We start from the raw sequence: 12169 nt of genomic DNA on the forward strand, positions 1-12169 counted from the left end.
TGCCATGTACAGATCGAGGCCCGCCGCCACAAAGTGACCAATACCGTGGGTTTGACAAATACCGCTTGATTGTCTCGAAGCCTTTTGACAATCCGAATCCCATTGGGTAGGATTGTTCTTCCGAGTAGTCTCAAAATAGGCTCACTTTGGCGGTGAGATTAGAAATAAATCTTGAAATGTAGTTCAACTTTCCTAGAAAATCTGCGCACCTCCCTTTCTCGCTTTTGGGGACGGCATTTCTTGAATAGCTCGAACTTTGTCCGATCCACTTCTATCCCTTTCTCGCTACTATGAATCCCAACAGCTTTTCCGATCTAGCTCAGAAGATGCATTTAGCGTGGTTCAGCTTCAACTTGTATTTCCTGAGCCTTTCGAGCACCCTCCTCATCACCTGAACGTGGCTCTCTTCTCCCCTGGATTTAATGATCATATCATCCACATATACCTCCACTTCTTTATGCATCATATCGTGGAATAATGTGACCATTGCGCGCTGGTAAGTAGCCCCGGCATTCTTCAACCCGAAGGGCATGACCCGATAGCAAAATACCCCCCATTGGGTGATGAAAGCAGTTTTATCCTTGTCCTCCTTGTCCATCGGAATCTGATTGTACCCTGATGCCCCATCAATACACGAACACCTACCCAATCCCGCAGCATTGTCAACTAACACATCAATGTGAGGGAGAGGGAAATCATCTTTCAAACTTGCTTTATTAAGGTCCCTGTAGTCAACACACACCCTGACTCTCCCGTCTTTCTTCATTACTGGGACGACATTAGCCACCCATTGGGGATATTTGACTACTTCCAAGAATCCGGCGTCATACTGTTTCTTGACTTCATCCCGAACCTTGAGCAGTGTATCGGGATTCATTCTCCTCAGTTTCTGCTTCACCGGGATCGTTCCTCCCAATTCCTCACTCTCCACTATCTTAAGTTCCCTTTTTACTTCTTCCGAACCTAAGTTTATTGTGCGCGTTTCATCTTCACAAGGCACGAGGGAGGGTTCATCTTTTTCATTGCTTTCTTCTGTAAGGTCTTCCTCAGAATTACTTGAAGTAATGGCAGTTATGGGGATTTCAAAATTAACCAGAGGAATTTCTGAGTCTATTGGATTATTAGGTGTTAATTGATGAATGGTCCTGAATGAATAAAGAATAGAACATGTTATAAGGATGGAATTAAAAAGGAAAGAGAGTATTGGATTTAAAATGCGCTATCAATTCATTAATATTAATGCCATAAGAAAAGGTCCATTTACAGTATTACACTTGTCACCATGGACAAAATGATCAAGTGTAGATAACCAGAGGTACTTTACTCGAAATTGAGTACAGGGATATCCTCCGTTGTCCAGTTGTCAAGCTCCTGCTCCTCAGCCATGGGTGAAACTAGGGCCTCATACAAGGAATCCAGTTGGATGACATCTATGGATGGATCATCTGGTGATCCTTCTGTACTTGCCGGATGTTGGATGACCGGTTTGGTGAAGATCTCCGTAATTCTCGGGACTATTTTCATTTTTTCCGTCTCCTGGTCGAACCTCTGATCCCGAAGCATCCTCCTCATCCAGAATCGCCCATCCACGAGGGCATCCTCCTCATACCCCAAACCACAACGGCCTATCTTCTGAATAGCCGGTATAGGCTCGACGATTCCTTGCAAGGCAGTGCCCAAGCCTTTCCCCTCTTGATACCCGTTTCTTGACATTACTTTGGCCACCATAGCCATAGCCCCTTCCTTCCCAAAGATCTTGCAATTCAAGGGCCGGAAAGAACTCTCCAATGATTCTCGGCCTTCCACATAAGGAAGTGATTGCGGCTTGGTGGCCGTGATGGCCTCTTCGCCCCTTACTGTGATGATTTTGCCGTCCTTAATGTATTTGATCTTCTGGTGTAAGGTTGAAGGAACAGCGTTCGCAGAGTGGATCCACGGCCTCCCTAATAACATAGTGTAAGCCGGCTCAATGTTCATCACTTGAAATGTGACGCTGAAAGTACATGCCCCGACTTGGATTGGCAAGTCAATGTCTCCCAGTACCTCTCTCCTGGTACCGTCAAAGGCTCTTACCACCATTGCACTCTGACGTATATGCGATTGGTCAACCCAGAGCTGGCTAAGTACGCGCTAGGCAGTACATTTAGGGCCTATCCGTTATCGAAGAGAAACTTGGCCACTATACAACCCTTCCACTTCACAGTAACAGGTAGAGCATTATTGTGCACTAAGCCCGCACGTTCTACCTCTTCTTCGTAAAAGGCTACGAGCCGATGCCTGGATTTGTCCTACTATTTTCTCAAACTGCCCCGGAGTAATGTCGGGGTTCACAAAGGCCTGATCCAGGATTCTTTGTAGGGCTTGTCGGTGGACTTCCGAGCTCAGGATCAGTGATAACAGTGAAATTCGGGCGGGGGTTTTTCTCAATTGCTCCACCACGTCATACTCGCTCTGCTTCATTATTTGGAGCAGCAGTTCTTCATCTTCCTTGCGCTCAATAGGCTCTGCTTCCTCTGCTTTCTCAACCTCCTCTTCCGTGTTTCTTGATGACTCTCCCATTTTTACTTTCCCTTTTTTCTTCTCTCTTTCTTCGTTCCCGTAACACCTCCCACTTCGAGTTATAAACTCGACTTCTTGCTCAGGTGGAGAAGGTTTTGTTGCAATAACGGGCCGAGAACTGGTTTGGGGAGTAATGTTGCTAGCAGGTCCAGCATAAGTCATCCTGAAATGCTCGTGAGGAGCGAAACATGGTTTTGGTGGTGTCGGAGGTGAGGCAAAGCTAGGGGCGGATGCGCTGCTTGACGCTCCCTGAGTAAAAACTTGGAAATTATAGTTCCAAGGGACTGCGTGAGTATTGGTGACAGGAAGCTGGGGCGTAGTCCGGATAACTGTTACTGGCGGTGAGGCTACTGGGGGTGAGAAAGTGATTCTGGGCTTGGAGGTAGAAGCAGTTTGGCTGAGTCTAGCGGTGTTCACTTCCCCTTCCGCCTTTGTCCGCATCTCGTAACTTTAAGAGATAACAAATTTCAGACTTCTTGCTGAACCCCTCACAATCTTGCACTTATGGTCACCGCCCTCCATGGTAAGGACACCCCGTACTCTCTTCAAATCCTGCTACCTGAGGGCAAAGGTGACCTTCTCTTACTGATATGGCAAAAATTTCTTTGAAATAAGGGACCAACTTGTCCACTTCCGGTGTTGATCCTTCTCCCTCAGACTCTATCATATTCACACAACTACCCGCATTATGGTTAGGTAGTGGGTTTGAGGTGACATTGGGGAGGGAACCATTTCCCTCGATCTTCAACCACCTGCCCGGATTAGAGCGTGCACTCTCCTCCGAGTGCCCCGCGATTGTCGATTGAATGCCCTTGTGCTCCTCCATGATACTCACAGGCGGTGGCATCATACCACCCGGGATATGGCGGTGGATTGGGTCTAAAGGGACTGATACGATTTGGTTTATACCGACAAGGTATCGGTATATTTCACCGAGAGGGAGGAAGGGGTGGATCGTGATTCCTTGGAGGTCTTGGGTTATTTTGTGGTGGTCGTGGTTGAGCTGGAGGAGGAGGTGGTCTTGGTTGGAAATTTGCAGGTGGGGCGTATTGTGAGCGTGGTTGTGAATAATTAGGGAAAGGGGGTGGGATGTTTGCGATAGTTGGGCCATGAGAGGGAGGATATGGCCGGTAGTTATTTTGGGGGAATTGGGGAAAATTATTCTGTCGAGTGATGGAATGCACATCACTCTCCTTCTTCTTGCCAAAATTGGCGCTCTTTTCACAGTGGTTCTCACCAACTCCTGTAGCCTTCCTATTCTCGATTAGCTTCAATTCTCTCACCGCTTGGATGATATCCGAGAAGTCGTTGGAGGTATTTCCGATCATCAGGTTGAAGTAGGGAGCCTTCAATGTTTCGATGAATAGGGAGCAAAGTTCATTATCGGTCACTGGAGGATATACCTCTGCGGCCTTCTCCCTCCATCGTTGGGCATACTGCTTGAAACCTTCCCGTTCTTTCTGTACCAGGTTCTGGAGGTCCCTCCTTGTGGGTGCTGCATCACAATTGAATTTGTACTGCTTAAGAAAGGTATCGGCTAAATCTTTCCAGGAGTGCAGCTTGCTCCTGTCCAATTGTATGCACCATCTCGTAGCCGCTCGAGAGGCTCTCGTGAAAGAAGTGAATGAGAAGTCTATCGCCTTCATTAATGCACATTTTGGCAATGTAGGTTGCCGTGGATGCGATCCGAGTTTCAGTATTTGTCGAAATCCGGAACCTTGAATTTGGGTGGTACCACCACATCTGGCACCAATCTCAGTGACGACACATCGACTGAGCCATACATGTTCAACCCTTCTATTGCTCTCAATCTTTCTTCTAGGCGATAGTTTCTCGCTTTCTCTCACCCTATGTTCTCCTTCCATCGCATGATACGCTCCTCCAACCGGAGCCGAGGTGGAGTAAACTGGAGGGATCGGGATTGAATGATGAGGCTCGGCATTTGAGACTACGGGTAATAGGAAAAAGGTGGGTCATTATTTATGGTCACCGGATTGATGATGATTGTCGGTCCAAATGGGAGACTAAATGGTAAAAGAGGTTGAAGCTTGCTGAGGATCATTTGTTGTAGGAGGCGGAGGAGGTAATGGTGGGCTAGGTTCTGAAGCAGGTTTGTTCTGAGACATTTCCCTCATTAGTCTCATAATTTCAGAAAGCTGATCTTTCAACTCGGAGACCTGTCCCTGTAGGTTCTGTACTTGCTCCTGATTTTCCATTATCTTCCTCGTTCGAGATCTTGTTAAGTACACTCGCTTGGGTTGGATCGTGTGCTTGGTCAGACTTGCCTTGTTTGAATCAATATTGATTTCCTGTGAAAGATAAAAAAAAAAAAAAAAAAATTTAAATGAATTTGAGTTTTGCAAAGAAACTAAAAGTCCTGGTCTGGACGAAGGATACAGTGGCGTTTGAGAGCCAGGTTGGAATCTGCAAAAGGATAATCGCCTCAACTTTATCATGGCATCGTTCGATAGTCTGACTGTGAATGACGGGATTGAATGCGCATTTATGATACCTATCCATATATCGCATTTCAATTTTTCACATAACCCTAGCGAGGGAGTTCCTACGGGAGTCATATTATTCATTCACAAATCTGCTTAGACAATGGTCCAAAAATCATTTCATTAACTGAATAATTTGTACAGCATATTCTTTACATCGGCCTAGGTTCTGGGAGGTTCTTTATAATGAGATGACATTTTCTGAGATACTCATATAACCTTTCCTCTTGTTTGGCAGGATCGAACACTTTCAGAGCATACTCGGATTCAGGTAATAGTTCCTTTTTTCCCTGTGCTATCATTTTCTCCAACTGATCCACATTTTCTTTCAGTCCTTGATAGAAGGCAGCTTGTTTCTCTTTCTCTTTCCTTTCTTTAGCACACTCTTTTAAGATGTCGTTGATGAGGAGTGCCTGTTCTTTTAATTCAAGCTTCTTCTTCTTGTTTTCCTGTTTATACTCTTCAATGAGTACCTCTTGGTACTTCATCCTTTCCTGAAGCTTACTATTCTGCCCTTTCATCTCTTTGACCTCACTTGAGAGAGTTTCTTTCTTTTCCCACTGTACCTCTTGCTCTTGAACCCTATCCTTTCGGCCCTTGCCTCTTCCTTGAGCTTTCTTACCCTTCTCTTAAGTTTCTGTTGGTCCTCCAATTGTTTCATTCGTTCTTGCAGCTGTGAGTTCTCGGTATTTGCCTTTTGTAGCGAGTCAACCAGCGACATCGCCTTCCTCTAATAGGGCGTCTTGGCGAGGGTTGTCGTCCTTGAATTCTACGGTAGAGCGTTCTTGGTCCATATCAGCTCTCCATTTAAGGTAATCGCCCGAGGCACTTGGGCCTTTGGGTGATCTCTCCATTAGAGTGATGTTTTCCCAGGACTTGCGAGCCATTTTCAATCCTTCTTCTTCCTTGAGCTCATGGTAGAAGTGACCTTGGTGGTATTCTTTAATGTTGATCATGGACTGTGTTGAGCCAAACTGCCTCATTACCAGTGCTGGAGTGTAACTTGTATACCCGGTTATTCCAATCAGGGACACCGATCGAATACCTCCTGTACCAATCAAGACGGGTTGGCTTGACGTCCACAGCTTCCTCCAACAGTAATCATGGCTATTGAAACTCAAAATCCGTTCCCGCCACTGTTTTTCATTCTTCGAGCTGATCACTAACCGGATCATCTTCTCAATGAGAGGCTGGTCAAGGTACCAAGTCAATCCTTTTGTCTCCACAGGACACATGTGACTGATAGTCCAGAGGTATAATAACTGAGAGCAACACTTAATGGACCCTTTCCCCTGTTGTCTGCAGTAAGTTAGGGTTAACAAGGTTTCGGCAAGAATTGCCGGTATCGGATTGATCCCCTGCCTTTCTACTGTCCAAAATACCTCCATTACACTGCAAGTGACGATCCCCAATGGCCCCGGGAACAGGATCAGACCATAGATTCCCAAGGCGAGTGCCACGGAAGCTTGATCCCACTGTTTCTCTTGGAGGTGATGATCTAACCGCTTCTCAAGGTACGTCCAATGCCATCCATGCGTGTTCCCTTTGATCAAGCTCGACTTTACTTCTTCGGGTGAGAACCCAACATATGTGCCAACCGCTTCTGTGTCTGCCTATGCTCGAGGTGTAAGTAGATCCGGTTCTGCAATGAGTATGGGATCCCCAGCAATGCCTGATATTCCTCCATAGTGGGGGCCGTATCAATGTCATTGAAAGAGAACACTCCGTACTTAGGATTCCAAACCGTCAACATGGCTTTTAATGCAGGGATTTGGACCTTGACTTGCATTAAGGTTGCAATCCTTCCGTACTTCTCTTCAAACTGTACCTTGACCTGATCGGGAAGCAACCTCCATCTATTAGACAGACCCTCGAGGTTGTTCATTTTGACCTCTATTTTGTCCAGATCTAGTGAAGGTATTGAGCTAATGTGTGCCTCGGAAACATCATTTTGCGAGGGTACCGACCAATGAGCTGATTTGGACCAAAGTTTAGCATGCTGAGCCTCTCCTGCCGACTGACTCGAGGATGCCATGATAAAAATGATGCCTATCCTTATACAGACTCTTGGTTTGGTAACGCCTGCGGGAAAATTTGTTAGTAAGACAAATTAGGGTAATTTTGAATCATACTGTTGACAGGGTGACACGTACACATTTATCAAAGTAGGAAAATGTGTAGGCGTTTTAGTAGGATTCAAGATTACCCTCAAAAGAAATGAACAAAAGGAAATTAAAGCAGAATAGGGTAAGAGTAAGTATGCCCCTTTTGTCCTATAGTAGGGAGACTCCTAACACCGGGTAAGCGCTACCTATCTGGATAGTTCTATCTTATGAGGCGCTTTACTACGGCTTTCACTATCGTGACGGTTTAGCTCAGATCTAATTTTCTAATAGCCACAGTTCCCAAATTGCCCCCATCAGAAAGTAGAGCCCCATTCTACCCCCATGATATTGTCGGAAAATTCCACTGTATCACGGTAAAAAGAACAAGTTTCAATTTGAGCAGAAGCCATCACGGATAATAACGGTGTAAAACCCACGGCAACCGCTACATGACCCCCTCCTACTTTCCTAAAAGGGTAAGAAAGCCCGGGTTAGGACCATAGTGTGTGAGGACATTGTGTAAGTGTTCAGTGTGTGAAGGGACACTTTTACCTCTTCCCAATTCAGGGGGATTTTATTTTTCCATTTTTTCTTTTTTTCCTTTTTCTTTGAAATGAAGAGCACTGTAGGAGATAGAACAGGCAAAACAAAATAGTTAGTAGCAATAATAATTAGCATATAAGACATCGCCGAGTGAGCCCCTCTAAATATAATTTGATCGGACAAAAATTAAGCCTACTTTTGGACCTCTAGACTGGGGTTGGGTCCCTAGATGTCCCCAGCGGAGTCGCCAAGCTGTCGCAATGGGATTTTGCGGTCGCCCGGACGATCACTCACCGAAGTGGGAAAAAGTGAGGAGTCGCCACCTTAGTTTTGAGGGTAACTAAAGAAAACCATTTGAGAAGATAAATAAAGAATGAAACCACTTCAAGACAGAGATTCTAGGTTCGGGGTCCGTAAACGGGTGGGGAAGGTGTTAGGCACCCCACCTCGTCCCTTAATAAGGGTAAGTAGGTTTAATTTTGCGTCCTTTATAAATTAGTTAGAAGGGCTTGGACGGGAATGTTAATCCTTTTGGTAAGAGGAATATTTGGTTTTTCACTAATTAGGATTACCCAGATACACAAGTAAATGAGACAACCTTAGTGAGCGAGTGTGAGAGTCGGATAGGAACTCTCCTCCGACCTCTTTTAAGTTATTTATTAAAGTTTTGAGGGGAGACCGGATAAGAACTCTCCTCCGATCCCCTTTAAGTTATTTATTTTTAGGATGAGACCGGATAAGAACTCTCCTCCGATCTCCTTTAGAGTTATTTATTGATGTTTTGAGTTGAGACCGGATAAGAACTCTCCTCCGATCTCTATTTAATGTTTATTAAAATTTTGAAGGGAGACCGGATAAGAACTCTCCTCCGATCTCTTTTAGACGTTTATTAAAATTTTGGGGGGAGACCGGATAAGAACCCTCCTCCGATCTCTTTCGGGTTAGCAGGAGCCTGGAAGGGGCTTTGCCGATCTCCCGAATTTCAATTTTAGCTACATGTCACAAGAACCTAAAACTAAGGTTTCTGGCATTCAAAAATGCTGGAGATAAGGTTTCTTGATACCCTATGACTAAATGGGTAATACTAAACTTGATTTACCGACCTTCCATGTAGTCATTTTACGCATACCTATTAATGTCCGATCTGTTTTGTCTAGTTTATTTTGGTTTTATTCCTCTTCATGGTATCTTGCCGAATTCCCGTTCACGTCAGCCTAATAGTTTGGCTATTTTCCTGACGTGTTATTCAAGCTTTCTCTTTTAAAAGAGACCCTTAAGTTGCAGATACCTATATTTTGCCTGACCACTTACACGCTACTAGGAGCTAAAAGCTCGTATTCAGAAATGACGAAAATTGATGAAATGATGGACCGATCACTAAAGAGAATTCGAGAGTAACGTTCTTTGAGATTTTTTTTGCTTAGAATAAACTTAGAGAAAACCGCGTACGTAAAGAGAACAAAGAAAGTGCGAAAAGTAAACGCAAATACTTAATAAAACAGTAATATGAACTCTTACCTGTGAGGAGCCAAATATATTGAAATAACTGTGAGGTGGTAAATAGTGATGAAGATGGCGGATTGATCAGCCTGAGAGTTGATGTCTGTCGTGAAACCGAGAGATGCTTTAGCTAAAAGGTAACCAGGTAAGAACCAGGTGGAAGGAAGTTGAGCTTGAACAGAGGAAAAGAAAGCAGAGATGATGAGAGTATGACCAGATAATGAACAAACTGGAAATGTAGAGTTCCAGTATTCAAAATCTTTTTCAAGAAAACACTCCTGAAAACTAGTTTCAAAAGTCTTTTTAATCACTACAAAACAAAGAGAGTAACAAATCAATGAAGTTTGAGTTCCTCCACGATAATAGCGACCTCTTGTCTATATTTTTGTCCGTTCTTGAACAGCTTTTCATGCAGTATTTATAGGAATCGGTGCTCCCCATGAAGGGTCGGATTTATTTTGAGGAGATGGAGGGTCAAGATTTTGAAGTACATGATCGAATGTTCAGTTATTAAAGAGAATCAAAACAAATGGTGAGATCGCTTCGTAATATTTGTCCTTTTCCTCTTTAACTGACGGTCTTGAATCCTCTTGTCCGGACCGATCTGAGGGCTAAGAGTGAAAAACGCTGGGATTGTCGTCTTCTCTTTTGATCCAAGGGTGCCGGATTCATCCTTACAAGTGAGATCAACGGTGGAGATTGGGATGTACAGGACTGTCATGACATACCACAGCACTGCCAAGATTATGCGATTCTTAGGCGTGCGGTGGAGATCTCGTCGCCACGCTTTAACTACCTCGGCTCGATTCTCGACGACGGTTATTGGGATTTGTCTTATTCTTTTTGTCTTCCGATCCTCCCCTAGCTCCTATTCCGATCTCTCATGCCGATCTCCTATCTCCGATCTCTTTTTCCCTTGATCACCGATTCGGTCCAAGCATTAATTGCATCTCGATTCTCGAAGCGCCCGCCGTTTTCCGCTCGAGAATAAATGCTCATTTTCCCTATATATACCTGTCGCGGAGACATTTTCTTCATCGACTTTCCTCTCTTCATTTCTTACTTACCTTGTTCTAGCTCGGTAGAAGTTCGGCTATAATCGAGGCTTTGATCTTTTCCGATGGTTTTCCTTTCTCACCGATCAAAATTTACGATCCGGTGATTGGATGATCCTAATTGACGATGGTGAGAGAACCGGATTTGACCGATCCGTATTGCGGGCCTCGGTTGTACCGATCTCGAGTTGTTCAACCGAGTTCATTCGCTTCTCATCACATTGAGTGTTCGACAAATGATTCTCGATCCACATTGGGTATTCGACAATGGATGAAGCATCCGTCGGCAATATCCTTGGGATCGATTATAAACCGATCCTTAGATCACCGGTGGTATCCTTGGGATCGATTATAAACCGATTCTTAGATCGCCCTTCAGATAGGATTTTCGTCGCTCTAGAGATCGCCCAAATGATGTAATTCTTCAATGTAATCGATCTCTAGAGATCTCCCAAATGATGTAGTTAGACCTTTATTGTAATCCGATCCCTAGAGATCGCCCAAATGATGTAATCGATCTCTTGAAAATAAAGACTTTACTTTGTGCTATCATTTTATTATTTTGCATTGATTATTTTCCGATCTCGATGTGATTATCCAATCGATTCTTTACCCGAATGACCCTTAATCGATCCTTTATTCAAAATGTTTAACTCATTATGCCGATCTCTAATTAACCGATCTCGAACATTCGGTTATTTGAGAACATTGCCGAGTCCCACCAATCGATGTCTTTGCCTAGAACTTCGCGAGCATTAAATGCTCGGACTAGTATAAATAGGGGCGGAGGGTTAGCCGCTTGTTCTCTCATTCCTTTCTCAGCCTCTTGTTCGCAACTTCGAAGTTCTCTCCTTTTCTCCAGTTCTTCCGACGCTGATCAGACTCCGGTAAGGGCTTTAATCCTCTTTTTAGTTTAAGTTCTTTGTTTCTTTTGAAAATGAGCGGTGCCGAAGGTCAGAGAGCGCGAGCCCTCCTTCCATTCAGTTCTCATGGTCATCGTCGATGAAGAAGAGGCGGGGCCCAGCGTGCAACCTAAACCCCTAGGGTCTCTCGCTCCGTGTCGGTGGGTCATACCATCAAGGCTTGCACCACCTTCAAGGAGAGAGACCCTTCCTATAGACGAGCTTCCGTCGGTTCTTCGTGAATCCGATCTGCAATCGTTTGTTCAAGAATACAACATTTGTCCTGATTCATATGAGCTGATCAAGCGCCATGGCGATCTTCGTGTCGATCACTCTTTTGAAGAGAATGACATGGTCATGGTGTACGAGGAATGCTTAAAGGCCGGTCCGAGGTTCCCTCTAGCCGATTTCTATAAGGAGGTCCTAAAACTTCACCGAGCATCCATTGTTCAAATCCACCCCAACTCGTGGCGGATCTTGGTAGCTTTCGAGGTCTATGCCGAGCTAAGGGAATCGGACCTACGGCTAAGGTGTTCGCCGAGCCGCATGCACTAACTCGCCGAAAGGATGACGAACACCGGTTCTTTCAGCGAAGCCTCGCTATGACTCTTTTCCGATCGCCCTCATCCCTTAAGAATTGGAAGAATCGATTCTTCATTCGAGGAGTAAGGATCCGAGCCGCTTTGAGGACTTTCCTCGTAGCTGGTGGTACCAGGGCCCTCGCTCAAGCACATTACCTTGAGTCAAGAGGAAAGCTCAATAGTGATGGAGCCGAAAAGTCGCCGCCACTCTAAAATATTCTGTCCAAATGCGGTGATCGCCGAATCGCACCATTGGACCATGCAATCGATCACCGCCGAGATCGCGAACTTCCGCTCTCGACCTCGGCATTGGTATTTTCTATATCTCGCCTCGGGACCTTAACGATCTCACTAACCTCTTTTACGTGCGGTATGGCGGGTGGTGAGGGTTCTAGGAAGCGGAAGAAGGAAAGAGAGATCTCG

This window comes from Hevea brasiliensis, chromosome 5 (assembly GCF_030052815.1).
Source record: "Hevea brasiliensis isolate MT/VB/25A 57/8 chromosome 5, ASM3005281v1, whole genome shotgun sequence".
NCBI lineage: Eukaryota > Viridiplantae > Streptophyta > Magnoliopsida > Malpighiales > Euphorbiaceae > Hevea > Hevea brasiliensis.